This window comes from Panthera pardus, unplaced genomic scaffold (genome assembly GCF_024362965.1).
Source record: "Panthera pardus isolate Hobbes unplaced genomic scaffold, ASM2436296v1 HiC_scaffold_20, whole genome shotgun sequence".
NCBI classification, from domain to species: Eukaryota; Metazoa; Chordata; class Mammalia; order Carnivora; family Felidae; genus Panthera; species Panthera pardus.
This window is the reverse complement of record NW_026526766.1, coordinates 61,334,190-61,359,201: the sequence shown is the minus strand read 5'-3', so window position 1 is coordinate 61,359,201 and position 25,012 is coordinate 61,334,190. Positions and strand designations below refer to the sequence as shown.

Sequence of the window (25,012 nt, the reverse complement as noted above, 5' to 3'; positions counted from 1 at the left end):
GTTCGATATGATTAATAATACTAGAATGAAAACCAACATAGTCAATTTTAATATACTTAAAATTATTGGCACGGGATAAATCCCTAGAAATAGAATAACCAAGACAAAAAGTATACACACACACACACACACACACACACACACACACACACACACACACACATATATATTTTTTAGATATAGATATACACACATACACATATATGCATTCCTTTTTTGGGCCTTGGTCATGTAAACATGTCACATAGTTCAACAGTCTACTACTGGGCAAAGTAATATAACAAATTTTACTGCAGTGAGTAGCCTTGTACACATACCTTCTATATTTGCCAGTATGTCTTTGGGTTAGATTCCTGGAACTGGGGTGCTGGGTCAAAGTGTAAACATGTATTTGATTTTTACAGATATTGACAAATTCACCTCTTTGGGAGATACCATTTTATAAATCCCACCAGCAATGTATGACAATGTCTATTTCCTAAATCTTGCCAATAGTCGAAGTTTTGGAATGGTGTCTCAATGTCCTTTTCATTTATTTTCCCCTTAGCAGGAGTTACATTGAGCATCTTTCATATGATTAAGGGCCATTTGCATTTCTTTTTCCACATCAGTGTTGTTCATTTTTCTGTGGGCCATTGCTCTTTTTAGTCTCTGTTTTAAGTTTTTTTATAGGCTAGGTTATTTTTTATAGGTTAGGATATTAACCTGCTGTATGCACTGTGAGTTAATATTCTTCAGATTGTCATTTGTCTTTTACTGTCATTTCATGTATTTTCGCTGTGTGAAAGTTTACTTTTAAATTTTTTATAAAGGCAAATCTATCAATCTTTTTCTTATGACCTTTCAATTAAAACCTTTTTTCCATTCCTGTATTATAGAAGAATTAACCTGTGCTTTCTTCTAGTACCAATATTTCTCACTCTCTTTTCGTTTTTCTTTCCTTCCTTTCCCTCTCTCCCTCCTTTTTTCTTTCTTTCTCTCTTTCTTTTTTTCTTTCTTTCTTTCTTTCTTTCTTTCTTTCTTTCTTTCTTTCTTTTTCTTTCTTTCTTTCTTTCTTTCTTTCTTTCTTTCTTTCTTTCTTTCTTTCTTTCTTTCTTTCTATATTTAGACCTCTGATCCAATTAGAATGTATCCTAATGTATGATGTGAGGAATGGACCAAATTTTATCTTTTTCCATCTGGCTATCCACTTATCCCAAATCATCTTTTCTCTATGAATTTGCTTCATCATACTTTAAATTTTCTTTTACATTGGGTCTATTTCTGGGCTTTCTATTCTATTCTACTGGTCTATCTCTATGCCAATACCACATATTTAATTATAGAACCTTTAAACTATATCTAATACCTGATAGGTATCACAATAAATTTGTAGTTTAACTTAGGGAGGACTGACTTCTCTAAATTTGGGTCTTTCTAATCAAGAACATCTTTCTGTTTATAAAAATAATTTTGTCTTTAGGGAGTGGGTTTTTTTTCCATTTTTCTCATAAGGTTTTAGATATTTCATTTTAGGTCTATGCTGGGTACATGTTTGTGTGAACAGGGCCTTGTCTTCTGTTGTATCTTCTAACTAGTTTGTGTTTGTAAACGTCAGCGTTCTTACTTTTTATTTAATTGTTTAACTTTGATATAATTTCAGACTTACAGAAGAGTTGAAAGAATAGTACAAGAGATTTCCATATATGCTTTCCCAGATTGACTCATTGTTTATGTTCTGTTCCACTTGTTTTATCATTCTCGATCTCTCTCTGTCTCTGCCTCTGCTCTGTTTCTGCCTATTATCTATCTATCTATCTATCTATCTATCTATCTATCTATCTATCTATCATGTATCTACCTACCTACCTGTCATCTATCTATCTATCTATCTATCTTGCTTTCATTTTCATTTTCCCCAAATCATTTTGAGAGTAAGTTGGAGATATGATGCTCTTTACCCCTAATACTCAGTGTGTATTTCCTAAGAACAAGGACATTACCTTTCATAACCACAGTACAGTTATCAAGTTCAAAAAATGTAACATCATAATGTGACTATTCAACCTACAACTGATATCTAACTTTAACCCATTAAACCAACAAAGTCCTTGATATTTTTGCCCCTCCCTCTCCACCATCTCTCTTCTCCTAAAGGAGAAACTGTTGTGTTTCTTTAGTCTCTTTATTATGGAAGAGATCCTTGGCTTTTTTTTGTTTGTTCGTTTTGCCTTTTTTGGCCTTGACATTTTGGGGGAGTACAGGCCAGTTATTTTATAAAATGCTCCTCAATTTGGATTGATATGTAGTTTATACATAATTCAGTTCCACAAAAGCTATTGATTTTCATATGTTGATTTTCATTATGTGCTCCTGCACTACATTGTCCTACCATTTGAGGTAGTTTTTTTCTGAAATCTCTTGGGTTTTCCACATACAGAAGCAGACCCACTGCATAGAGAGATAGTTTTATCCCTTCCTTTCCAATCCTCATGCCTCTGTTGTCAGAAACCCAGAGAGCATTTGGACCTTCTTTTCTGGACAATGCTCACATCTTCTCTGACCGTCTCTGATTGGCTGCAGATTCACTAGTTGAGAAGGACCTAATATGTCCAAGAGGAGTTTGCTTTTCCCGAAGTGTATATATGTGGGTAGGTAGTGGTGGTAGCTGGCGGAATGGTGAATGCCATGTTCATCACATCCCTAAATAAAACAAGGTTCAATAGGGAAGAGAAGTATTATTTTCTACAAAGTACAGAGATGCATTCACTGATTGTAAAAACATTTAGTGGGAACGTGTGCTGGGTGACAGGGCTATAAAGAAGATTGATTAACAGGGGAAAAATTCATTTAAACTTTATTTCATATCAGGGGCAAGTTATTCCAGGTGTAATAAATGGTCAACTATAAAAGAAAAGCCAAATATAAACATACAAACAAAAAAACACAAGACTTTCAGAGTTTAGGGGAAAGAAAGGAAGGTTACAAATGATTGAAGAAGTCACAAGGAATAGATTGACAGTCTTAACTAATAAAAATTAAAACACTTTGGCAAAAACAAAATTAAAAGGCAGACCATCAGATAGGATAGAAAGTTGACATTTACTTGGAAAACACATACGCATTGAAACAAAAACCACACAAAAAAATGACCTCAGTTCCTAAATGAGCAAAGAGATGCAAATTAGAACCATAGTGAGGTATGGTCTTTTGCTTATTAAAATTAAATGTATGTATGAGTGCACATGTGTGTATATGCATGTGTGTGTTATAGTAGAGGAAAATATTACCATTATAAAGATGGCAGAAATCTCATAAGTGGGAAAGTCATCTTTGTTGGAAAAATAAATCACTTTGGTAAAAGGGGAAGCCCCAGGGCCTGGCCTGAATGAGCCTAGGTGAGAAAAAGAGAGGAAGCACATTGCATAGCAAAGTGGGAAGGACTTTCAGTTTAGGGGTGTGTGTATGTGGTGTGGAGTTCAATAAGAAAGACTGATGAATGAGGGTCACTGGGCCAGGAAAGGGAAGCCCTCTGGTCTCTGTGGGAGTGGCTTATGAAATTTGGAAACAGAGATGTAGTGTCTTCTGTTAGATTTTAAGTATCTGCTGAGGTGTGCTAGACTCCTCAGTAAAATGCCTGCTCCACACAGCCACCTCACAGGGGGTTATGGTGCTCTGAGGAAATCAAGGAAAGGGGGCTATTTTCCCATTTGAATTGAGACAGAACTTAAAGAAGAAAACAGCCCCAAGAAGTGAGAGGCAGCTGAGACTCAGTGGCAAAAATGGCAGCTCCAAACAAAAAGAGATAACCAGTAAAATCATTTGCAAATTAAAAAATACATGGCAATATTGAAAACCAAAAGAAAAGTTTTAAGGAGCAGGAATGAGTGGTCAGGAATGGGTGGCATCATTTGGCCCGTGGAGGCCAATCCTGGGAAGCTGGGATGTCCAAGCACTCAGAGAAGCAGGAGTTCAGTCTACCTCAGGTTTGGCGGGGATGTGCTCACTGTCAGAGCACGTCGTCAGCACAGCATTCAAACTAGTGGTTCTCAAAGTGTGCTCCTCGAGCCAGCGGCATCTGCCTCCTCCTGGGAATGTGTTATGAATGCCAATTCTTGGGTCCCATCCCAGACCTACTGAATCGGAAAGTCTGGGGACAAGGCCCAAAATCTGTGTTTTAACAAGGTGATTCTGTTGAATGCGAGAGTTTGAGAACTGCTGGCTTAAACTATAGTTCAGAAAGGAGATTCCAATAATTACTATTCATTCATCAGTTTATCCAACAGATATTTATCAAGTGCCTTTTGTGTTCTGGACATTGGTCTAGACTCCAGGAATACAGAGAACAAGGAGGATAGAGTCTTAGTTCTGGTACTATGCTATAAGGATTTTGGTATTTTCTTTCAGTAATTCTCATATATCCCATACTATGTTAATTATTAACTATCCTTCCAATTGGTCAAGGCTGAAATCCTTAGCATTATCCTTTTCTTTGCACATTGCACCTCAGGAAATCTTGTTGACTTTACCTTCAAAATATGTACAAACTTTGGCCTCTTGTTACTGCCTCCACTGCCCTTACCTTGGCCCATGCCACTGTTATCTACAATAATTGAGAAGAAAGAGGTGTGAGCCAGGGAGAAGAAAAAAAGGGCAGTGATGGAACATTGCCTCAACACCATCACCAGAGTGATCTAGTTAAGGTTCAAGTCACATCATGACACTCTTCTGCTAAATACCCACATGGCTTCATATTTCATGTTCTTAGAGTAGTAGACAAGGGTGTTCAAGGCTCTGTGGGGTTACACCCCTCCTCCACTTCTGTGCTAAATCAAACACTGGGTAGTTCACCTTGCCATGCTATTTCCTTAACCCAACAGAGAGGCCACCTCCTGGCCTTTACACTGGCTGACTTCTCTGTCTTGAACACTCTTCTCTCAAATATTTGCAAGGCTAATTCACTCACCTTCTTCGGGTCTTGACTCAGATGTTACCTTCTCAGTGGCCTTGACTATCTTATTTGACACTATAACCCATGCTCACTATCTGTGGTCCTGATTCCCTTTACCATGCTCACCATTGTTCCCATAGCACTTAGCTTCCAAGGAATGATACAACTTCCTTATGCTTTGTCTGTCTCCTCCATGAGAACAAAAGATCCCTAAGGGCAGGATCTTTGTCTATTTGTTCTCTGCTGTAAACCAAGTGCCCAGAACATTGTTAGGCAATAAACATTTATTGAATTAATAAATAAAATGTTTAATGCTGTGCATTGCTATTATAATTCAACTTTTCTTTTTTAGGATAGTTTCTGGCTATTTATCTCAGGTTCTCAGGACTTAGTTATTATATTTCTACTTGGTTTCTGCCACGTTGTTTACCTTACTTAGATTTTGGGTTGGTTCCCTTGGATTTTTAGAAGGTGGTGTTTTTCTCTTTTCCTTTCTATGTGAATCCCCTTTCATGAGCATCTCTAATTATAGAGCATTGCTAATCTATATTAAAAACTATAATATCCTATTCTTTCAGAGGGCAGGCCTTTCTGTGGCTTCCCCATTGAGATTAATATTGACTTGCTTATGTATATATTTTATCTGTATATGTGTGTGTGTGTGTGTGTGTGTGTGTGTGTGTGTCTTTGTGTGTATCCATGCCCATTCTTCAGAAATGCATGAAGATTTTTACCAAGTGCATGTTTTGTGTGTCTCCTGAGAAGCACTGTGGTCTACTAGAAATATCTGAGCTACTCAGTGTACTGCTTCTGTCTCACTGGATGTTTGAGCTGTTTCCCACCTCCATGCCAGATTTCCCTCATCTGTAAAATGTGAACTTGGGCACGCTAATCCAAAGAGCTGTTTCTTACTGCTCTGATGTAGTCACAAAATCTGATTTTTGTTACTTTGTCTATTAAAGTGATAGATTAACCCATAATTTTCCTTGTGTTGAACCAATTTTGCACGTTTGATGGAATCATTCCTTACTACAGTTTCTGGCACATAAACAGTGTTCCATGAACATGTGTTGGAGGAGGGAGGAAGAAAGAAATGACAAAAGATCATGAGATTTTGAGTAGAAAGAAACTGGGTTGAAATCTAATGTCTCCCACTAATATGCTGTGAGACTTAGAGTCACAAATGTCATCTTTTAAAAAAGAAGATACTTATTTAAAATATTTATTGTGATAATTACATGAGATTATAAATTTGAAAGAGCTTTGCAAACTTTAAGATGCCATGAAAATATTATTATTGTTATTATCATTATTATTATTGTAAAAAATATGAGGGCTTGCTAAATTCAGCATAATCTATCAGTATTACTAATTGAAAGAGAGCACCAGATTTTCTGCTTTTCTTAGCCTAAGATGTGTAATTTGAATATCTGGCTTCCAAGGAATGCCCCTCTCCCCCATATCCACTGCTAAATCTAGTTTACCATTATTAGTGCTATGCTTCTCAGGATGTCACAGTTCATATCTCCGTATGACCCTGTCATGAAACTAAGGCTTCCACATTTTGGCAGTTGTCCTGACACACAGATGCATTTAATACTAATTAACCATTGATTGACTGTTTGACATAGGTATTAGTATTTCTTGGGTCTTGGGTGAAGAGTTGACAAAATCACACTGACTGTAGTTAGAATTCTTTTCCCATGCAAGTTGGCATGTGTATTTTCATCAAAGGTGGGGGTGGAGCTCTTAGAGTCTAAGATATTGAGCATAGCAAGTGGAAATACCTTAAAGATAAGCAGCTGTAATGGAAATACCTTTGAACTGAGGGTTAGGAAACCTGATTTTCCTCACTCCAACTCTACCACTGACTGTGAGAAACTGAGCAGGTCTCTTCACACCTCTGCCTCACTTCCCTCACCTCTACAAGGGGAGATTTAGGAAAAATCTCCAGGGCATTCCCAGCTCTAAAAGTCTATGATTCTAGACAGTGGAATGAAATCTCACCACCAAGAAGACTCTTAAAACACCCAAATAAAAGTTAATAAAATTTAAAAGACAAAACAGTAATATCACTTGAAGGCAGATTAAAGCCTAAAAAAGGAGTCTTAACACATTTAAAAAGTAGCTCATTGAAAAAAAGCACTAAAGCCAAAAACAAAGACCCAGCCTCAACCTGAAAGGCATTAAAACAATGAAAAACTTCCCTGTGCATAAAGTAGTTGATTTTCCATATCATAAAAGACTGAAAAGAAAAAAAAAAGGAGTTAAACTCTTAGTCTTTAAAACCAAGTAAAATGAATTCAGTGGTGAGCCACATTTTAAATAGTACACAGATGGGCATTGAGGAGGGCACCTGTTGGGATGAGCACTGAGTGTTGTATGGAAACCAATTTGAAAATAAATTTCATATTAAAAAAATTAAAAATAAATTAAATAAATAAATAAATAAATAAATAAATAAATAGTACACAGACATTTGAGTTAATCTAGTGCAGCCCATGGACTGCAGGCAGGTGCAGGGTGCCGGAGCTAATCCTGCCCTCCGAATCCCATGTGGCATCTTGGATGACAGGGCATTAGGGTCCATATGAAGCTGGGTGGGAACCAGGCTCTGCTTGGCGGAAGTCCCCAGACTGAGTGTCTTCAACAGAAATCCCCCAGTTTAGCAGGAGCCTAGAGCTCACAGGAGCTCCTGCTGGTCAGAGGAGAGGGTGTCAGACAGAGCTGACCCTAGCACAGCTTCTCTGCCGCTGATCAGAACTGGACATGTTGACAGCTCCACAGACCTGTGAGGTCTGGAACTCACAGCTGCTCAGTTCCTGGCAGTTGATAAAAGCCTGGAGCAAATATGTCTGAGAAGAGCTTAGGCAAAGTGTGAAAACACTTGATCTAAGCCCTCTGACAGCCTGGAGAAATTTGGAGAATGCCTCACACAGCTTGTTAGCAAGGAATCTGCAGGCCTTCCATTTTGCATCTAGGTTTACAAAGTGCTTACCTATGAACAGGAAGTATGAAAACAGTGGAGCGAGTTGATGGAAAAACTTGAATCCTTGCCTTGATTTGTATTGAGAAAGTATTCCCTCTTCCAGCCCCACAGAACTGCCTATCTGTGAATCACCTTTTATTTGGATGTTTGGGTAGGAACTTAAAGATATACCAGTCATTCATTTGTTCAGCTTTATGATACAGATTCTGAAACACCCATTTTTATTACATCTCATTATACTAGACTTGTTCTAGAGTGAATATCTGTAATGGACACAAGCACACGATACTTCAAAATCAATTCACAATGAACAATAACAGAAGAAACAGCCTCATAAATATAAAGAACAAACCGGTGGTTGACAAAGGGGACAGAGGTGGGGGGTGGGCAAAATGGGTGAAGGAGATTAAGAGGTACAAACTTCTAGTTATAAAATAAACAAGTCACAGAGATGAAAAGTACAGCATAGGGAATATAGTCAATAATGATGAGGGAGCATGGGGCAAGCTGTGGGCAAAATACAGGCTGGCACTACCCCCTTCCCCCCACTGCCACAGGTGGAATCTGTGTGATAGTCCTTGGACACTCCCAGCTACTCAAGAACAAAGGAAAGGGGTTTAAGTGCTTGCCTTGGTAAGGTGGGAAACTAAGGAAAATGAAAAATTAAATTCCCTTACTGCCTACAGCCCATCGACAGGTCCTTGAAACTGGCAGAGTGACCTCCCTCAGGAACTCAGCTGCCTCAATGATAACACTTTGCTAGGAGCAAAAGAGAATCTTAGCTTAACATCATCCCAACCTCTAGAATCCTGTGAGTCTGCTTCTTTTTATCTCAACTTCCCCAAGATATATGCTGGCAATCATACTCCAAGCTTATGGCCTCCCAATATACATCTAAAAGGTCTCATGACTGAGGTTTTATTAAACGGTAATAAGTGATGTTTCTCCAGCAACAGCTAGCCCCTCAAGGTCCTGGAAACAAACCTTGCTTCTAAAATACCTTAGAGACTTACTCTATCCCTGACCCCCTCCCAACCTGAGGGTACATAATGAATTACCCATTACAACCCCGGTGCAGCTATTCCTGTGCACAGGTCCTGTCCTCATGCTTTAATAAAATCACCTTTTTTGCACCAAAGATATCTTCAAGAATTCTTTCTTGGCCATCAGCTCCAGACCACCCCACCATCACCCCGAAACTTCATCAAATAATATTTTTAAATTCACGATCATAGAGGGGAAGAAGAGGCAAACGAAGACACAGACTCGTAACTATAGAGAACAAACTGATGGTTATTGGAGGGGAGATGGGTGGGGGATGGGATAAATGGGTGATGGGGACTAAGGAGTACTCTTTTTGTGATGAGCACTGGGTGTCATATGGAAGTACTGAATCACTAAATTGTATACCAGAAACTAATAGTATACTGTGTGTTAACTAACTGGAATTTAAATAAAAACTTTAAAAAATAATATTTTTTAATTCAAGTATAATTAACATACAGTGTTATATTAGTTTCCAATGTACTATATAATGATTCAACAATTCTATACATTATTCAGTGTTCATATGATAAGTGTACTCCTAATCCCCTTCTGCAATTTCACCCATCCCCCCACCTAGCTCCCTTCTAGCAGCCACCAGTTTGTTCTCTATTTAAGAGTCTGGTTTTTTGTTTATCTTTTTTTCTGTTTTTGTTTTATTTCTTAAATTCCACACATGAGTGAAATCAAAAACAAGAAATAACAAATGTTGGCGAGGATGTGGAGAAAAAGGAACCCTCATGCACTGTTGGTGGGAATGCAAACTGGTACAGCCACTGTGGAAAACAGTATGGAAGTTCCTCAAAACATTAAAAATAGAATTACTCCATGATTCAGTAATTCCACTACTGGGTATTTACCCAAAGAAAAATAAAAACACTAATTTGAAAAGATATATGCACCCCTATGTTTACTGTAGCATTATTAACATATTCACAATAGCCAAGGTATGGAAGCAACCCAAGTGTTCATCCATAGATAAATGGGTAAAGAAGATTTGAGATACACACACACACACACACACACACACACACACTCTCTCTCTCTCTCTCTCTCTCTCTCTCTCTCTTACTCACTGGAATATTACTTAGCCATAAAAAGAATGAAATCTTGCCATTTGCAACATCATGAATGGATTTAGAGGGTATAATGCTAAGTGAAATATGTCAAAGAAAGACAAATAATATTTTAATACACTTAAGTGGTGAGCATTTGGTAATGTATATAATTGTTGAATCGCTATGTCATATACTTCAAACTAGTTTAGTGTAATATGTCAAGTATACTTCCATTAAAAATAAAAAATAGTTTAAAAACCCAAACCACAATCAATTCACAGAGTTTTTACTTTCCTACTAACGTCCAGTCTAGATTCGAGAATATGCACTTGAAAACTGCAGTTTAAAATTTGAATTCATTGTTTATTGCCCACACCACATAACATTAAGAGAAATCAAGATGTTATTTTGGGAGCTGCTGACCAGAGGTGAAGGGACGTTTGACATAGCAAGTGCAAGAACATGGCGTGAATATAAACTTAAAGTGATCAGAGAAAGCATCCTTGGACAGTGGTGTTTACAGTGAGCCTGGAGTGTGAGGCATTGGCCAAGCCAAGGGAGTGGGGGAGGGAGAACTTTCAGGTAGAGGGAACAAAAGGTACAAGAGGACAGATTTCAGAGAGAAAGCAAGTGAACAACATCACATGAAGCAGAAGAGTGAAGGACAAAAAAGTGCTGGAGATGTAGCTAAGCCTCAGATCACAGCGAGGTAGCAGAATACCACCATCAGATTTTTTTTTTAAGTCTACACTGAACTTCTGGTGAAAAGCAGGTTAACGATAGTCCCCAGTTTGTAACCTATTAAAATAATCCAAAGAACATAAATAGGGAAGAAAATGACAACTCCATCAAATAGAGTTAGAGCTACAACTGCCAACCCATAGAATAAAAAGGATGTCTGCCAAATCAGTGAGTTTGGGATGGATTTGAAGAAGGATGCTGAGAGGTGATATATAACTCTCCAGACCTCGGCATGGAGTAAATGGGATACTCGGCTAAAAGTAAATGGGATGGATGCCAGTTGTGTGTTAGGGAGTTACTGTGAGCCAGACCTACCTCCTGTCTGGGCAATCTGCTCAGCTGATAGGGACAAACAATAAAAATTAAGAAGAAAATAATCTCTCTGATATCTTCAGAAACCATGTGTCTGGACCCAAGCTATCAGCTGCTCCAAATCACAGCTCTGCTGCAACTCTACACACCATTCTTGAGCAAATAGCTAACTCAAGTAGCATGGTCCCCTCCTTAATGGAGAAGTGAATTAAAAAAGCCACACTATGGGTCCTATGTATAGACACTACACAAAGGAAAAGAATGAGCAAAGTTAAGAAGTGGAAACTGGATGAGGAATTTACATCTGGAATCATTCCAAACTATCAAAGAAAATACTCTAGAGTATAGAAAAAAGTTCAGGTAAATACTTTTTCAACCTCAGAGAAGTTAAAAAGAACATGGCTCCTTTGGGAAAGAAGCACAAGGGAGAGAAAAGAACTCAAGGAAGAGACTGTAAGATAGGGAAAGGGGAAAAAGAGAACTGTCAATGTTTAGGAAAGAAACTGAACACAATAATAAAACTATTGAAAGAGAAGTCACCTTAGAAGCTGTAATAGCCAGAATCCAGAGCATGAGTAACTAAGGAAAATGGAAAGACGATGTTTATTAATTGTTAGAAAAGGGATGGACATGGAAGATAAAGGCCAACTAACCTAAGCACATTGAATGCATTGTAAGCTATCATAGAAAAAACTTCCCTGTAATAAACCCAGAGCTGAGCCTGCAGGTCAGCAGAGCACTCAGTCCTGAAAGAAAAAGAAAAGAAGAAGAAGAAGAAGAAGAAGAAGAAGAAGAAGAAGAAGAAGAAGAAGCAGCAGCAGCAGCAGCCTGAGAACAAAAACAAAAACAAAAACAAAAAACCTGACCCATATCTCAAGTTACAGAACCATAAGGATAGTGTGGTAGCTGTAATTTTTATCCTATGTAATATATTCCATATAAAAAAAAATCAAACTGGCCTCTGATTTCTCCATTGCAACATTCAGTGTCGGAAGACTAAAGCTCTGTGTGCAGAGTTATGGGAAAAATTTTAGACAAATATTTTATATCCATAAAATGATAACTTATGTATGTATAATTTATGCATGAAGCCAGATATCCTTAGAAAATGGATTCAGGGAATTTAGCAGCTCTGAGGTCTTCTCGGGAAAAAAATATCTATAGACAAAATCCAGCTGATCATCCGGGTACATAGACCACAGTCAATAGTACTGATTTTTTTCTCCATGCCTCCCTGTCTTTGTTTATTTAGTAATAATAATGGAAATAGTAGAGGAGGAGGAGGAGGAGTAATGGTAGTAGTAATAGTAGCAAGAGCAACTACTGTTTATTTGATGCTTTCTCAATGCTAGGCACTTTATGATAGTTGTCTCAGTCAATCCTCTCAGTACCCTATAGACTAGTATTGAAGTCAGCTCATTTTAGATTTGGAGCAACACCTATAACTCAGGAGAAACGGTTTTAGAGCAAGTAAGTAGCAGACCTACATGTGGACTCTTCATTTTCTGGTTCTTCTATTTATGTTTCTTCTATTACTTTAATGTCTTTTTAGTGTCTTTTCCCTCCTATCATGAGAGACCACCTCAAGTTTATCCTCCCTGTTACAGATCTGATTTTCTGTGATTAGTTCTGCCTTTAACAGTTATCAGATTATTCTGTAGCAGTGTCTTTATATATATTCTTTAATGAACTACCTCAGAACATGTGAATATATTGTTTTACCATCTTGTCTTTTATCTCTTACTTCTTAAAATCTTTGCTCTTATTTCCTCCAGGGTGTAAAGCAGACTTTCTCTAAAATTTACTTCCATGGCTTGAATGAAATATATATGTAAAAATGTCTTTGTCTCTCAATGCTACATTTATCTTGTATGTTACAGAAAGTTTTTTTTAATAGAGTGTGTTGGGGGGGTTCACCTGGGTGGCTCAGTCGGTTAAGTCTCTGACTCTTGGTTTCAGCTCAGGTCATGATCTTACGGTTTCATAGTTCAAGGCCCACGTCAGGCTCTGCGTTAACAGCATGGAGTCTGCTTGGTATCCTCTCTCTCCCTCTCTTTATGCCTCTCCCCCACTTGCACTGTCTCTGTCTCTCTCAAAATAAATAAATAAGCTTTCAAAAAATAGTGTGTGTGTGTGTGTGTGTGTGTGTGTGTGTGTGTGTGTGTATCCTGTATTTGCCGAAAAGTAAGGTGGGCGAGTTCTTCTTAGGTCTTACTTGGATAGACTTAAAATCTTCAGTCTTCAACTGGAGGACTGGTTGACCATGTCATTTTAGTTTAGGAACATAGATGTCTATCAGAAGAGGTCTTCTACAAGGGGACCTTTATATTAACAAAGTTTCTACACCCAAATCACTGTCTGGCTTGGCCTCCCTTCTGTATCTGTGTCTGACAGCCTTCCTGTACTTCTGTCTTCCCCATGAGGGAAATTCTGACCATATCACAGAAGAGTAAAACCACTTAAGACAAACACCCTGCTCTCCTGGGCTTCCTGTTGAATGTGACAGATTTCCCCTGTGCTGCCCGCACAGCTGATTCTCAAAGATTTTTCTATGGTAGCAAATGCATTTTCAAGTGAAGAGGTCCCTGTTCGCTCATGGCCCAGTTTGGCCTCTAGCCTGTACCCCCACAGGAATTAGGAGTGCCCTTTGCCTTGGATATTTCCTTCAACTGGATGCCCAATGGTTCCATTTGAAGATCAGATGCTTGTCAAAATTTCTGATGTATGTTGAGATCATTCTCTAGTATCATAAGTGATGTTATTAGTCCCTATTTTAAAGTTTTCATTGGAGGGGCGCCTGGGTGGCTCCATCGGTTAAGCACCGGACTTGGGCTCAGGTCATGATCTCGCGGCTCCTGAGTTCAAGCCCCATGTCAGGCTCTGTGCTGAGAGTTTAGAGCCTGGAGCCTACTTTGGATCCTGTGTTTCCCTCTCTCTCTGCCCCTCCCTCACTTGTGCTCTTTCTCTCTGTCTCTCAAAAATAAATAAACATTAAAAAAAAATTTTTTTTAAGTTTTCATTTGATAATTTCAGTTGGTTTTCTTAGGGGACCCTAATGTCTATACGCACAGCACATCTTTCTGTCCAACCCCCTCCAAACATTTTAGCTTTTGACATATGCCCTTGGTCCCTCAGGTGAGGCAACCTCATCAGATATTCCTCTCTGGCTTATTGGATTCTCATCCACACATGACTTCTGGCTCCAGCCCAGTGTGCTGCACTTGAGGGGAGAGTCCTCTGTGAGCCACAGTTCAGTGGCACCCTCTAACCAGATATTTCTGTCTTTGCTTCCATTTAGGGCTGGAAAGTTTGGACAAATCTCAATTATTTATTGGGATCTTAATTTTTCTTACATTTTGAATAAGATCTTTATTTGTTGCAGGTGTTAATTCGTTGTCATATTTGCCTCAATTATTTCTCCCTCATGTTTTTTTTTTTCTTTCTCTCTTTTCTTTTAAATGAAAATGTTCAGATCACTTTAAGATGCTTTGTGACCTAAAGGGGACCAGGGTCTGGAGGGAATCAAAGTTAATTTAGAAGCTGAGGCCCATGTCTGTATTTCCTTGGCAGAATTGAAAGTGGCTAAAAGATTCTGTCAGTGGGATACAACCCAGCTATTTTGTAAAGCCCCAGGCAGGGTAATGATGGGAGAGGACACCCAGAAATAGCAGCCTCGTCAATCATGGCTGCAACTTATCAAGGCCACAGTCAATTGAACAAACCTGTTCTACTTATGCCTTCTTGTTCTAGGGCTGAGACATGGCCATGGATAAGGAGAGAGTTTTCTCCATAAATAATCAGGATGGAACAACCTCTACCAGAGGAAGAGCCGATTCCCAAGAAGGGGAAAAATGAGCTAATGTTTTATGTAAAGGCAAAACTGGAATTTGTTAGGCCCTGTAGCTCTCCTTCTCTGTTAGAATTACTCCGGAGTTACTCTTGGATTCCAAGGAAATGTGATTCAACCATTGTGGTAGCTTTAGGGCTCTGAACCAATGGTCAAGGCAGGAATATGATGAGTGATCAAGCATTCCATAGTTCCCTTCTTCTCTCCCAGGGCTATGCCTGGGCTCCCAACAGAGGGATCTGAAAGTATAACAGGGTAAAGTGTCTTGTGAGCACCAAAAGGCCGCTCTGTTTGGTTAGCTGAGAGAAGCACTATATGGAGTACAAGGAGGATGGTGTCGGGGGCAGCTGATCTGAGCCGGGGCAGCTGACGTGACATCGGCTTTGGCAGAGCAGGTGCTGAAAGCAGTGTTTGGGATATGAAGTTGCGTTGACAGACGTTGAATCAGCAGACACCAGAGCAGCAGGCAGTAGCCAACACGAATTATCCCAGATACAGTGCTCTTCTCCCATGAGCTTCCAACACGCATAGCATCTAGCTAGTACTCAGGCAAAAAAGCACCAGGGCGGTCCTACCCGTGGAGGAAACAGCAGTTGACTGTCTTGCTTTTGAACTTGCAAACAGCCTTCCAAGAACCCAGCCTTCCATCCATAAGTAGTAGAATTTCTGCACTCAGGCCAAAAGCCAAGTAACTATAGGCTTTTTGTTACCAGTAGTCATTCATGTACCAACTACCAGGTTTCCCCAAATGTAAGATAATCTTAGTTGTATTACACTCAATTGTTTTACCTGCATTAGGAAATAAAAATGCTGTGGAATGAACTATGACATACCAATGGTTGAAAGTAATATCCTGATTTCAGAGATGTTAACAGTGACAAAATGCGCATCTTAGAACTGGTGAGACACAATGCTAGGCATTGCCCCAGGGCTGCAGACGAGGTAGATGGCAAGTCTGGCCTCAGTGAACTCATAGTCTGGGGGGAAGACAGATGCTGAAAAAGCAATCACAGTGTGACGCAGGGCCTGGAGAAGTGCAGGAGTCTTCTCCAAGAGACTGGTACTGCCACTGAGACTGGACGGGGGATGCTGTAGGTGAGGGCAAAGGTAGAACTTTCTAGGAAGGGGGATTACCATGTGCAAGCGCTCTGAGATGGGAAAGGTCTTGAGTGAGCAAGGGTGAGTAACTGGAAACAGAATCAGGCAAGGCCGAGTCGTGGGAGACCTCTAGCCCACATTAAGGAATTAGGTTTATCTAAGAGCAGTGGGAGGCCACAGTGAGGGTGAAACAAGATCAGATTGTGTTTTTTAAAAATCTCTTTACTTGTGTTGATGTGAGGGAAGCATAAGAACAGGTGCAGAGAGATCAGCGAGGGGATTTTTGCAGCAATTTAGATAAGAATGGATAATGGTTTATAATAGGGCGCTGGCAATGGGAATGGGAAGAAATGAAGACTCAAGCATATTTTGAAGGGACACACACCTTCTCTGTTTTGTTTGTTTGATTTCTTTTTCAGGAGGGTTGGGGGTTCCATTGGCTTTCAAAGAAATAAGAACATTTACTGAGGGAAATCCCAGCTGCAGACTGGAACTGGCCTCTGATTTTCCGGCGTTAATTTGTGCCTTGCTTGGAGAACAAAGGCTCCATACATTTGGATTTTTCTTAAACCACGACACACTGCCACACTGAGGCAAAAATACTTCCCACTGTTTCAATAACAAATCCTCCTCCTCAAATTTCTCTAGATATTATTGCCATGACCTTAGATAACTTCATGCTTATGAGTATGAATTGGGAAGTTTTATAGATTGGATTATGTTTAAAAATTTCTTTTAGAACAACAAGAAGCAGTCACTTAAGGAAGCTTTTAGCCAGGAGGCATTTCTAATTTGTATGGGAGTATTAAGTACATGTTGATAAAACGAGACACAATTGTGGTACACTGGAAAAAAGCATCGCCCTAGAAATAAAAAGGCCTGAATTGAATCCCAACTTTCTTAACTGACCACCTGTGTGACATTGGGCAAGCCATCCAAATACATTTAATCTGTGAAGTGAAGAAAGAGGATCTCTCTACCTACCTTGCAGGGTTATAAGAACATCAAATGAGATTCACAGCAAATATTTACAGAGTTCCTATTATTTACTAGAGATTCTGCCAGGAAGAAGGGATGCAGTGGTGCTCAAGACAGCCAGAGTCTCTTTCCTCAAGAAGATTCTCACTGCAGAAAGGAAGTTGCAGCCTACAAATTGCTACAGACATGTAAGTCAGTACTATCATCAAATATTAGTGGTAGTAGAATTTCTTAGCAGAGAGTGTTGGGACTTGAATTTTATTAAGAACTAATTTTCGAAAAGGTAAAATTATCACTCTCTTTCAGATATAAAATGAACACAAGTCAAAGATTTTATTCAACTCATTAGTTAATGAAGGAACCACTAGGATGTTAAAATCATTCCAAGGAGTATTTGAAAAGCTAAGTATTTATAGCAATGTTAGGATAAGATTGCTGAGTTAGATACAGAACCTGTCAGTATTCCATGATGACCACAAATCATAACCCACTGAGATTATCTGTTCCACCAGACAAAAATCATTTGCATCTCTATCAAATTGGTCCGAAAAAAAAGCCACGGGCAAGACCATGCTTAAAGGGTCTTTGGCAACAGAATGGGGACTGTTGGGAAGGAGCAAACTGTACTTCCATGAACAGTGGGTGCTGGGTGGATGAGGGTGTTTGAGGGACCACACAGCCCACGTTAGGGAAGGAGGGAAGAAGAGTTAGCATGGGGTCGTCTTGGGTTCTCCTGAGAAAGACTGCCTGGAAGGATAATAGGAAGGGCCTCCAGATACTCAAGAGCCAAAATGGGCTTCATTCCCATCGAGGGGGCCACAGCCAGAGGCCCCAGAGGGGATGTCACAGAGTCCCTCATGAAAGCTTCACTCAGGAAACAGAATTAGCAATAGGACTCCACCCTGCCCAAAGAGCATCATGGCCTGATTGCACCTGTAGTCAGCGAACACCTTTCCTCTCCCTTACTACTCCTCTCGCCAACCCTTCTCTCCACTTCCCTCTATCTTATTTCCAACCCCTTGGAAGTCAGAGACAGCCCAGTGAGGGGGTAAGAAGGAGAAGAGCGAGGTGGGGGAAGAAAAGGAAAAAAGCTGACCCACCAATGGTCTCTAAGCCCGAGGCAGGCCAGGACTGGGGAGAGTGGAGAGCTTTAACTCTGGATGAAGTAATGTTTTGACAATTTTGTTTTGACTGGTTATTTTATTTACTAAAATGGAGTATATATCTGTGATTGAAAATGTTGGTCCTTTTTATTACCTGAGGATGCCTGGAGAAAGGTGGAGAATCTTGGCTAGATTTTTATCCAGAGACAGAGAAGAAATGGGCCCTCACACTGGCCACAGCTCCTTGGCCTTGAGTGCTTGGGATGGGGTAGGGGGAGGCCGGGTGTGGTTTCAAACACCATCTTCCCTCTGATCTGGGTGCTGAGCTTTCTATGTGGGCCAGGGAGGAGGGAGAAGGAAAGGGCACGTGCCTCTTCATTTAACTGGGTACAGCCATGGCCTTCTGGGCTGGCTGACTGCTCTTCTGTCTCATTTTCTATGATTTTGATGAGGACGGCAGTAGCTCTAATGTGTCAGTTGATAAGGGACTCACGCCCAAGCAGTCATCTTCCACATAAAAGATCCCTCAAAAGATTTGATGGAAAATTCCAACTTAACCCCAGCTGGTGGCTCTCCTACCATGTTCCTCTGATGCAGATGCCTCCTTGCTCTTTCTGTGGAGGCGGTCAGGGCTGTGGCTCCCAATCACACCTACGCAAATGGGGAGACTGTTTCTTTTTCTCGTTCAGTTCACACAGCCTGAGCATGATGACAAAATGAAATGCGTCTTCTCATAGACACCACCCATCTTTGTGAATGATTAGAGAGGGGGGAGCATACTACTTCAAGATGGTTTGTGGGCAGGAAGAACCTCCTTAGTTTTATTCACGGAAGGCAATAGCCCCCTTTGGCAAATGCGGCGCTACCGAAAGGCTGACCCTCGCTAACCTCCTGTGAGTTTTGGGTAGGGGTGGTGAATGGGGATGGAGGAGGGGCTGATTCTAGAATTAGAACTCTTGATAAGCCCATGTTGTTATGGTTGGGCCCAAGCATCTAAAGCCCCCTTGGAGAGATGGACTTAGAAAGTGGGACACTAAGTGCCTTTTGCTCACCATTCAGAGCCTTAGTTTCCATTCTGGGGCAACAGGAAAGCCCTCACCTGCCAATCGTGTTCTAGTTGCTAGGGAAGAGCCACAGAGACAGGCATGGAAAGCTCCACCTTACCAGTCAGGTGTGTATAACCCTTTCCCAGCCCTTGAGCGCCTCGCCAATAAAACTATGCAAACACTTTAAAAGTCCATTTACATTTCCCGTCAGTAGCCCCTCTTGAGTTAGCATGCACCATGCATTTATCATCTACTGGATGAAATAGGGCTACTGAGAAATAAGGCTGGGATATAACCAAAAAGAGAAATGATGGGGAGAATTAATCTTCTGGACAGTTCTTTTGTATGAAGGTCAGTTGACTGTCTCACATGCCCTCCCTTTGCAGGTAGGAACTGCTTGGCCTAAGAAGGCAACTGTTTTTATGTTTTCGTGTAAGCAACTCAAACAATAATGATTTTTTGGATTAGTTTAAATGTGCCTAGTCCTCCTCTGTGACTAATTAAGCTGAATTCTGTGCATACAGGAAGCTGTTTGGCATTTGCCAATATCTGTGCAGACCTGCTGTGTTTGATTACCCACCATTAGTTCATAACGGTTGGACAGACCAGTTGACTTCCAGGACTGTCTCAATTATCAAGATACCTTGTCACCTTTCTGGCCAACTTTTAACATCTTCACATAATCCCTATAGAGAGTGTGTGTTTTCAACTTGGCCTCATCTGGAGGATTAGTGAAAACATCGGGCGCTTCCTCCATAGGTGGCTAATGAAGGCCCCAGTGATGACAATAGTACAAATTACTTTAAAACGGTCCTATTTTTGTCAGTGCTAAAAATACTCTTTCATTTATATTTTCTTCTAGATTTACTATGTCTCTTTCCAAAGTGAAGAATTGAAAAAGAAAGGTTCTGAATACCATCCTTATTAGACTAACAATACAACATTTCAGAAGATGGGTTAAAAATGCATCCATGAATTATAAATAATGTATAATATGGCTGTATAATATAGTGCTTGCTGCAAAAATGCTGCTTTTTTCTCAGGGGGTAATTTTTTTCCACTTGTGGATTTATATTAAAGTCCTCCATCCTGGCAGTGAGATCGATGGTCAGAGCTTTAATTGGGGCTCTCTGGTGATTATCTAGATTGGCAGCTGCTGTCAATCAGCCTCTAAAGAAATTTCTGAGCCAATGATTAGGCAGCTCCTGGAGATGTTAGGTCCCTAGGGGCAATGTGAAGTCTCCTGATCGCAGGGGAACCCTTGAGGACAGCGTAGCTATAATTTTCCAAGTCACTGGCCTACCTAGCGATACACGTCTCAGCTTTTGGCTGAGTCAACTCAGAAGGCTGATATCATGGCATTTACAGGATCCACTTGATGTTATAAGCAAAACAGTACTAGCAGTCCCCTGACAACTTCCATTAAAGTAATGCAATAATACCCTATGTATGTTTATAGAGCACTTCACACTTTTATATAGCATTATATAATTGAATCCCATTGATAAAATAACAATATATTGCTGTTATTTTCTGGGAGGAAATATACAAAGTTCACAAAATTTCTCCCTTCTGGTACATGTAATATTCTTTTAGAAACACTATTTTCATATGAGTTAAAAATCCAAACCATTTTTGGATTAATTTAACATGTTATAATGGCTCAATCTCATTAATTCAGATCCTACTAATTTAAATTTTATGATAATCCAAGTAGGATTGGGCTAAATTTGTTTTTTTCTCATCCTTGAATTATGGTGAATAATGGTAAGAAGCATTCTGTTGGTAAAAAAAAAAAAAAAGAGCTTCCAGTTTCTCATAGAGTTAAATGTACATGTACCCACCATATGACAATTCTCCTCTTAGGTATTTCTCTAAGAAAATGGAAATATAGCCCCCCCACCAAGGACTTGAATATAAATGTTCACAGCAGCTTTATTTGTAATAACTAAACCCCCCAACAACCCAAACATTCATCTGTAGGTGAATGGGTAAGCAAATTGTGGCATGTCCAAATAATGACATATTTACTCAGCAATAAAATGAAATGCTATATGGGGATGAATTTCAAAAACATAATGCTGAATGAAAGAAGGCTGTACAGAGAAGATTGTATGCTATATGGTTCTGTTTATTTTAGAACATGCACAATTAATTTATAGGGACAGCCAATCAGTGGCTGGCTTGGGGGGGCAGTAGATATTAAGTGGGCAAGGGCACAAGGGAATTTTTGAGGTGTAGAAATGTTCTACATATTGGTTGTAATGGTAGTTATATGGGTATATATATTTGTCAAAACTCAGTGAGACATACACTTAAAATGTGGGCACTTTATTATATGTAAATTATATCTTCATAATTAGATTCTTTATTTTTTTATTTTTATTTTTTTAAAGTGCACTCGTTTTGAGAGAGAGAGAGTCCATGCACACATGGGGGAAGGTCAGAGAGTGAGGGAGAGAGAGAATCCCAAGCAGGCTCTGTGCTCACAGTGCAGAGACTGACTTGGGGCTCGAGCCCACAAATTGTGAGATCATGACCTGGGCCTAAATCAAGAGTCAGACGCTTAACCAACTGAGCCACCCAGGCACTCCCATAAGTTAGATTTTTTTTTTTAAGTGACATGCCATTACATATATCTTCATTAATAACAGAAGTCCTGTTTAACCCTTTATGTTGGTCTGTGCTTCCTTCCCTTTTTCAATTTTTTTAGCAATATTATTTCCAACATGCACATGGTATAGGGGATTCCAGCTTGAGTTCAGAAGATATTTTATAAAACAAGAAAAAGAAGATTCAGCCCTTCCATCTCATATCTAATGGGACCCCAAATTCCACCTATTCTGACTCCTAAATATTTCTTGCATCTTTATACTGCTGCCTAGCTTTATCTCTGATGCCTTAATTTAGCTTTCAACTATCTCCTGACTGATCTCTTTCCCACTCTGATTTGATTTGAACAAAAGGATTCTCCACACCATCTTCTAGGTGCCAGAAAACAAAATGGTACCCAGAGGCCTTATGGTTGACAGAAGGGCAGGAAATCCATAGGGGAAGAAGCAAGACAAGGGGTAGAGCTGGGTAGGGCACTGGGGGAAGTTCGATGAAGACCTCTCACGCTTGTTTCTGGGGCTCTTAGGATCAACATGTGATCATGAGTTAACTGGATTGTTTTCAATGTGGGTGGTATTTTCTATGTACATTTTATTTAGCACATTAGTGAAGCCCTCTTTGGAAAAGCGTTTGTGTTCCCTGGGGGCTGGTAGGGAAGGGCCAGGTGTGGTGGTGGCTGCAGGGATCAAAGGCAGAAAACCCCAAGAAAGACAGGATACTTGGAAGGGCAGAAACAAAGCCCAAAGACCCCTGGATTCCACCCACACTTCACAGTTTTCTCCCACACCATTGACCTTTTGGCTGCCCCTTCTGTCCTGTATGTATTGAGGAGTGATCTCCTTACTGTCTATATCTTCACATTCTTCTTTGATTGCCAGAGAGGTTGGTGATGGTGAATGGTCACCCAGGAGAAAAAAGGTGACGATTTTAAGCCAGTTTAGTCCATTGAAAAAGGCCTCTAAGAGCCTTTCCCATCATCTGAAAGTGCCTTTTAGCAAGACTTGGGATTGGATGGCCTCCAGTGAGCGGTTTCACATCGATTGCACACTTGTCGGGAGAAGCACTGGCCCAGCTCAGAGATTTCCACCTTAAACTTTCAAAAGAAGCCACTTGCTAAAGGTTCTGAAGCTGGAGATGCCAGAGGAGCCACTAAAAATCAAACAAGTGAGCAGAAACAGAATTTGACTTTTGGCCCCAGGGGTAAGAGAGATGGAGATGAGAGCTGACAGGCTCCTACTTGACAAGGCCTCTGTGGAGCGGAAATGGGTGACTCACAAATTGGAGTGGCACTTCCTCTCCATGGGCCGTCCTGCAAGCAAGGCCTGAACATCCCCACCCAGCCCCTCAATGCACACGCTCCCCGGCCTACCAGTCAGGGTATTGCCCTGCCACCCACAACACAGGACACATGTTTGGGGGTTCAGCTTTAATCTCAAAGATGACCATGGATTTAGCCCATAGATACTTCTCCATCACTGAAAAGAAAACAAACAAACAAACAACAACAACAGCAAGGAAAAACCAGCATACATTTTATCATAGAGGTAATGTAGGCATGAGCCCTGTGTTTGGAATATCTTCTAGTCCTGGCTCTGCTATTGATAAACTGAGTGAACCTGAATTCAGGTAAGTCAGTTTTTAGAGGCCACAGTCTCTCTGACCATAAAGTAAAAAGAGCTCATAAACATGTAAGCAGCAATGATATTGGAAGTTGGTGATGATGTATGGGGAGTCCAGGTGAAGGACAAATTCCATAGAGAAGAAGTGACATTTGAAGTGGGTCCTGAGAAACCCAGTAGAGTTTTCCAGTCAGGCAAGAGAGAAGAATGTTCCAGGCCAGGCAAGACATTCCTTAAGGGCTGGAGGCAGAAGAGGATGGGGAGATTTGATGTGGCTTTCTGCATTCAACAGAGGGTGGCCTACTGGCTCTTGCTTAGGGTGACCTGGCAGGTGATGATTTAATTAAATAAAACACCCAAAGCAGGAGAGGCTAGAAAAAGCAATGAATCCAATTTCTGACATGTTGAAATGAAAGTATCCAGAGTTCGACCAACTGACATGTCCAGCAGACAGCTGGATAAGCATGCCCAAAGCTCAAAGCTCAGAGGAGTGGTTGAAGCCAGAGATGTAGATCTGGATGTCATCGGCTTATGTGCATCTAGATCGTTTCAAAGTTCCTTTCTAAATCCAAAGTCAGTGGATCTGTGATTGTAAATTTTATAAAAGGAAAAGTTCAAATATAAACCTTTCTTCTCTCCCTGGACTAATGATGCCCTCCAGTACATTCCTCCTTGGCTCCCTTTCTAAATTTTTTTTTTTACATTTTATTTATTTTACATATATATATATATATATATATATATATATGTATATATATTCATATATATGTGTGTGTGTATATATATATATATATATATATATATATATATATATAAAGAGACAGAGCATGAGCAAGGGAGGGGCAAAGAGAGAGGGAGACACAGAATCCAAAGCAGGCTCCAGGCTCTGAGCTGTCAGCACAGAGCCCGACCTGGGGCTCGAACTCACAAACCGTGAGATCATGACCTGAGCCGAAGCTTAACCGACTGAGCCACCCAGACACCCCTTCCCTGGCTCCCTTTCTAATGTGCCACTACAGAATGGTCAGAGGATTCTTGCCACTAAATTGTGTTTGAGCTTCTGACAGCGACCAGTTGTGGTGGTTTAGGCAATGTAGAATGGCCTCAGCCCAGGTAATTAAACCAGAACTGAACATCGGTGATGAATCCCCAAAAGGCATCCCTTATCAGTGGCTCCCCACGACACGTGAAATAAAGTTCAGGCTCTTCGGTGTGGCATTCAAGTCTCTCTCCCTGTCTCTGTCTCTCTGATCATTAGCCAATGTCATGAGCAGCCTTATGGAGAGGCCCATGTGGTGGGAAATGTAGGCCGCCAGCCCCTAGTCACGTGAGAGTGTGGGCGCAGGTTCGCCCACCCAGTCAAACCTTCAGGTGATGGAAGCCCCTGCTGACATCTTATCTGCAATCTCTTGAGAGAGAGAACCTCCAACTAGAAGCCCCCAGCTCAGCCCCTCCTGGATTCCTGACCCTCAGAAACTGTGAGATAACATGCTTCAAACCTCTAAGTTTTGGGGTACTTTGTTAAGGTGTGCTCAGGAAAAGGATGAATGTACTCTTCTGAAAATGGGTCCGGGAGGGTTTTGAGTGATTTCAGCAGTTTGGAAGGAGAGGTCTGCAGAGTGCTGAAAGCCTGA

At 40.4% G+C, this 25,012-nt stretch overlaps 1 long non-coding RNA gene across 2 annotated transcripts in view; it reads left to right on the top strand.

Annotated features, from left to right (window-relative positions):
• Window positions 1-25,012, top strand: part of LOC109270080 (uncharacterized) — a 529,587-nt gene that overhangs the window by 325,157 nt on the left and 179,418 nt on the right. For both annotated transcript variants that reach the window (XR_008424280.1, XR_008424279.1), the window contains exon 4: window positions 17,073-17,185. This is a non-coding gene — a long non-coding RNA (uncharacterized LOC109270080). The remainder of the gene's footprint in view (window positions 1-17,072; window positions 17,186-25,012) is intronic.